General features: G+C 45.2%; 1 pseudogene; it reads left to right on the top strand.

The window, feature by feature from the left end:
- Nucleotides 1-3,397: 3,397 nt before the first annotated feature.
- LOC123407819 lies at nt 3,398-5,541 on the top strand (annotated as a pseudogene).
- Nucleotides 5,542-6,417: the final 876 nt, after the last annotated feature.

Below are 6,417 nucleotides of genomic sequence, written 5' to 3'. Positions count from 1 at the left end.
CTAGTCCCTTCTCTCTATTCTCACATTGCTACAGTCAACCCCATTCCTTTGATACTAATGCATACTTGGTATAGTTCTGATGTCAGTTTTGTGAGAACTTTGGATGAGTACTCAATGTTGCTTTCCTCCCCCTTTTATCTTGATACGATTGCTTCGACGAGATGATGGAGCCAGGGATATGGCGTATCCCGCTGACGATGTCTACTACCCCACGGTGCCTACTACTATGTGGAGGCCACTCACGACCATGAGTAGTTTAGGAGGTTCCTAGGCAGGAGGCCTCGCCTCGTTCGGTCGTTGTATCTTTGTGCTAGCCTTCTCTAAGGCATTACCTTGTTTTATGTCTATACTCAGATATTTTGTTGCTTCTGCTGAATCTGTGTTTCTCGAGCTTCTGTATTCTAGCCCTCGAGGCCCCTGTCTTGTAATATGAAGCTTGTATGTTTTTATTTGTGTTTAGAGTTGTGTTGTGATATCTTCCCGTGAGTCTTTGAGCTTGGTCGTATGCATTTGCGTGTATGATTTGCATACGATCAAGTCGAGGGCGTCACATGGTGACACCACATACTTTTTTATTAGATCTCCTAAGCTCCAGAATCAACTGATAAAATCCTTGAACGCATCTACCTCGATAGAGAATTTTCCTCGTGACCTGATCTCAGATAAAAAATAAGTGGGGGTGAAATTCAAGGAAGACATGTTTCTTGATGGCAATGCGATGAACGAAAAGGAGATTAATGGAAGCTATAGGAACATGTAATATTTTGCTGAGATGAATTTTTTGGTGAGGCGTTTTTAGAATTGAGTGACCAATATAACGTATTCCCATACCTTCTCCATTGGCAACATGCACTTGCTCCGGGCCATGATACTTTTCCCTCATGGTTACTTTTCCAATTCACGTGTGATGTGGTTGGTGGCGCCGTTGTTGACGTACAAGTTGGTGTCGACTCGGCAGAGGCGTCCGCCCCACCAACAACTTTTTCGTCCTGAGAAGAATCCTCATCTTCTTCAAAGCAATAACAGCAATCCTTTGCTGAGTGCCCCGGTTCGTCATAGATCTGGCACTGGACGGCTTTCGGGCAAGACTTGGGAGAGGTCCGACGACCCTTGGTGTTAATGTAGGAGAGCCTCCCGTCGTCGTTACTGTTGTTGTCGGGGCCGCAGAAGTTGCTGGAGTTATCGTTGCCGCCTCTGTCGGGCTTCCCTTTGCACGGCGGCCCGCGGTAGCATGAACCACCACCACCGCCACGGCCGCGTGTAGCAGCATTGGCCGACGACTTGAAGCCGCCGTTGGTGTCGTTTCCCTGGAAGAGTGCAACACGTTGATCGAAGTTACTCATCTAGGTGAAGAGTTCATCAAGTGTAATCGGTTGCATCATTCAGCGCGCGTCGAGGGCGAAGACAAGGGGCTCGTACTCCATGTCGAGGCCGACAAGGATGTAGGAGACCAGCTCGCCGTCTTGAAGAGGCTTGCGAGTAGCAGCAAGTTCGTCCGCAAGGGAGCATATGTACGCAAAGTACGTCTCCACTGACTGTGTTCCCTTCTACGCATGTGAGAGCGCAATGCGAATGTTGTTGACCCTGGACAACCCTTGCGAAGAGAACATACTCGCTAAGGCCACCTAGAGCTCATGCGCATGAGTGATTGACGTGACCTGCACTAGCACCTCTTTTGTCAGATTATTAAACAGATATCACATGTTGATCCTCTAGGATCCAGAACGAGTGGAGGGGATTGGGAGTAATCTTCTCTCTCCCATCTTTTTCCTTGATGATGACTTGCTTGGCCGGCTCCGGTGTGGTTCCATCCATGTACCCGAAGTATCCCGCTTCTCTGATCTGCGGCATGGTTTGGGTGCGCCAGAGGATGTAGTTTGTGCGGGAGAGCCGCTCGGTGACTTGGGAGAGAGGCCAAAGTTGCCGACGGCAGAGGAGGCCATGGCAACGAGCTTTGGTGGAAGAAAAAACTAGCGAACTAGATGTGATGGAAGTGATGAGGCTCTGCATACCATGTGCAATAGCGTTAAGCGTTGTACCCTGCTACGGACACGTCTTCGTGTTAATATAGGTATGGGCTTATTTCGTGGATAAGCATACAAGTTATTGTGATACATCTTGAGAAACAAGGAAGATAAAAGATAGAGGGGTAGATTATATTCGGTTGGAAGATATCGCTAACTAATCTCTAGCTAATCTCCTGTGGACTCCCGGTGGAGAAGGTGCAACGTGACCGCCAAGGTTCGGCCCATAACATGATGTTCAACACCTACAGATCTTATGCTGACCCATAATCGAACCACCGTGTTTTGGTTTTTTATTGATGTGCATAGCTAGGATCATTGCAAGGTCCTATTCCTCTTCAATATCAAATTCTTCTTCAGAAGAATCATATGACGAACTCATCTATAATATTGAATTTAAACTATTTTATATAAACTATAAAAACATGCACCAAATTCATGTAAAAAATGTGAAGTTGAAACAATACATACCTTGCAAGCGTTTTGTCGAACGCCTTGTGGGTGCCGAGCAGTAGTGGGCGGCTGAGCGCTCTTCGTCTGAGGGATGGCGCGCGAGGGGCGGCGATGACTAGAGGGAGACGGAGGAAACAACAGCGGCGGGGGATAGGCCGGGAAGCGCCGTCTGGTAGCCGGAGCAAATGGGGTGACGCGGGCGGCGGCGCTAGCGCCTGGATCCAGTGGTGGGTGGACGATGCGCGTGAGTCGTTGTTGTCCAACGTGCGGTAGCGGGCGCACGAAATATGGGACGCGCCAAGCTGTTTCGCCCCGCGCGCTGAACCGTTTATCCCCCGTGTGCGTTTTTTGTTCCTCCGCTAGAACGGCTGCACGCGCAATAAACTCAATTTTTCTAGTGTGATTCTTATATAGCTGTTGGAGATGCTCTAAGCCTTAATTTTGTTTATTTTCACCTTGCAACCCTGCTGTAACGATAGTCACCGTGTTTGTCCAATGGAATTCCGACTCTGGCGGACTTCATCTCCTTCCGAAGATCAGAGAAGAAACATAATGCAGGGTTAGAAGCTCACGCCATGTCCAAATCCAAATCCAAATAGCGTCGCCACTTATAGGACTTTGCATGTGCGTGTGCCGCTCTCAAAGGAATATTCCGTGCCAGGCCGCCGCTTCTTAAAAGCTTCTCTGACTCTGACTCCCCATAGGCGGAGGAGGAGGCTACTCTGATAGAAGGAGGAAGAGAAGGAAGCAAGTGGGGACGCAGCAGAAGCACCATGGATTCCCTCTGTAAGTACCACACTATGGCTTCCCCCTCACTCTCTCTTTCTTCTGAATAATAATGCATGGATTTGATGTATGTTTTCCCCCACAAAAGCTCGACTTCATTTGAATTTGGAATAGTGCAACTTCATATGGCAAAGATGGATTGTGTATCAAATTGGTTCGTCAGACTCTTGAGTAGTACTACTACTTAGTTTCAATATCCTGTAAACTGAATGCATTCTCTAACAGGGCACACCTCCATCATTGTCCTTATGCTCATATTCCTTGGAGGATCCGATGCTAACGCAGCTGCCCGTCGCCACGGTCAGCTGGATGTAAACCACAAGAAGCAGCCACTACAGACATCCAGACCTTACAACATTGCCCACACGGGTTCCAATGGCGAAATACCCGAAGAGACAACTGCGGCATAATTGGTAACCAGCTGTGTACTCCTGTATCAGATCCAGATTGATATATTTTGGTGGCACGTCAACTCCATATTAATTACTGAACCTAATAGTCCACAATGCCCAACAAGGCTATAATATAATTTTAGGAGTTAGGACAACACATTCACATGCCCAGCCGTAATGAAGGGAGGTGTATGCTGAAGCAATATCCCGAAGATCATGTCATGTCCACATTATTAACCTGTTATTATACTGATGGAGATTCTCTTAAGACTGAAATCTAATATCTTAATGCAAACCTGAATATACATATGCATTGTTTATGGCAGAGGGCTATCGAGGAAGGTGCAGACTTCATACAGACTGATATACTTGTATCAAAGGACGGACATATGATATGTTCCCATGATGTAATCCTGGATACCACGATGGACATCGTGAACCGTACTGAGTTTACTGGCAGGAAGAGAACCTATGATGTCCAGTGAGTAAAGTTGACGGGATGGTTTATCGGTATGCGACACCATGTCTCGAGCTTCTTTTCTTGCACTTGCTATTTCTGACATTTTTGGCTATGAATCTACTTTGACTTTTGGAGTTCTTCTTGCTTCCAGTGGATTTTACTTTAAGAGAACTGAAATCACTAAGGGTGAAACAGCGCTACAATTTCAGGGATCAACAGTATAATTGTATATCTTTTGTCTTCTCTCTCTCGCTCGCTTTTTCATATTGCATTCTGCTTTCTAAAATACTATTGACATCTCATCACTAATGAAATAAAATACAGTATAATTAGGATGCCTTGATCTGTATTATTTGCTATTTAAATGTCTCTATAAATATGTAATCCTTTTGCTCTTGCAACTGCTAATAATGTTCTCCTACTATATTGCACGGAAGTACAATATTCTTACATTTGATGAGTTTATTTTGATTGCACTTCATGCTGACACGGTGGTCGGAATATACCCACATATCAAGAATCCTATTTTCATCAACCAGCATGTAGGTGATTTCAACCTGACCAACTCCTGAGGACACTTTGTTTACTTATAAAAATGAACCAACTTTAATATCTACCGATTTCTTGACCTTTTTCCACAATATGATTACGAAAAAACATGCAGGTCAAGTGGTCAGGTTGCAAGAAGTTTGAGGACAAGTTTGTCGAGACGCTTCTCAAGTATGACTACAAAGGCGAATACATGTCTAAAGATTGGCTTAAGAAGCCGCTATTCATCCAATACTTTGCTCCAACTTCACTAATTTACATCTCAAACATGACAAATGCTCCAAAACTGCTTCTGATATACCCCACCACAGTTCCAACTGAAGATACCAACCAGGTAAGATCAATAGTAAGCACTACTTTTTTTCTCTACCAAGTTCATCACCGAAAAACAAATAGTTTTCAAAGACCATTTCTAACATGCAGTCATACTATGAGATAACTTCGAACGGTTGTCTCACGTTCATAAGGAAGTATGTAATTGGGATTGGGCCGTGGAAGGATACAATTATCCCCCCAAACAATAACCATCTAGGCCTTGCAACCGATCTTGTGGCACGGGCACACGCTCTGAATCTTCAGGTGAGCAACAGATTTCTTGCTGTTATACATGTACATATATACGTATGTCAGGTCTTAGATGACAGTACCATGCTGAATCATGGTGGCGTTGTAGGTGCATCCATACACATTCAGAAATGAGAATTCATTCTTGCACTTCAACTTCCATCAAGACCCTTATGCTGAGTATGAGTACTGGCTGAGAGAGATCGGAGTCGACGCGCTGTTCACCGATTTCACCAGCAGTTTGCACAAGTACCAGGAGTGGACAGCTCCTCGCCAAAGGAAAGAAAAGAAATGCAGAGGAACTCCTGCTTAGGTTGCCAAGTCTGCACCGCTGAAGATTATCCAAGCCCGGCGCCATAGTTGTTGTAGAGATAGATTAGCATCTGGTTGTGTAACTTATCTCTCTCTATATATCCCATGTACTCCAAGCTATGATCTAAGCTATATGCGCCTATGGGATAAACCCTATCGTATTAATAAATACCTACGCGGCCTTTCATATGTTAGGAATATGCAACTTGTATTCCTTGAGGGCCAATGGCCAATATATATACATGTACAGATGGTAGATATGCAGGAAACCCCTCATACAACGAGTAAAATATACATGCTGGATATAACTCTAACACACAACCCCACCCCCCCCCCTCATTCATGGTGGATAAACAACACTGAGTTTGGAAAGATAGAAGCCATGTTGTGTTCTAGTCTCGACCTTCGTAAAGAAATCCGTCAACTGGAACTCGGAAGGCACATGCGGAAGATCAATAACCTGATCCTGCACACCTGCGAGCACATAGCAAGCATCAACACCGACATGCTTGGTGAGCTCATGCTTCACACGGTCACGTGCAATGCTAATAGCACCTCTACTGTCGCACAATAGCAGAGTAGGTGTAGTGACAGAAACATCGAAGTCCCGAAATAACCACCATAACCAAGTCACCTTTACTGTCAACAGAGGCATAGCTCGCAACTAAGCCTCTGCACTCGAACGGGAAACTACAGTTTGCTTCTTCATTTTCGAGGCAATGAGAGAACCACCAAGAAAAACACAATAAGCAGAAAGTGAATGGCGATCCAAGGGGTCACTAGCCCACATAGCATCCGAATACGCCTGAAGTTGTAATGAACCATAACAAGGAAAGAATAGGTGGTGAAAGATCGTCCCCCGAAGATATCGAAGAAC

This window comes from Hordeum vulgare, chromosome 1H (genome assembly GCF_904849725.1).
Source record: "Hordeum vulgare subsp. vulgare chromosome 1H, MorexV3_pseudomolecules_assembly, whole genome shotgun sequence".
NCBI classification, from domain to species: Eukaryota; Viridiplantae; Streptophyta; class Magnoliopsida; order Poales; family Poaceae; genus Hordeum; species Hordeum vulgare.
The sequence above is the reverse complement of the archived record's forward strand: the minus strand, read 5'-3'. Positions and strand labels throughout refer to the sequence as shown.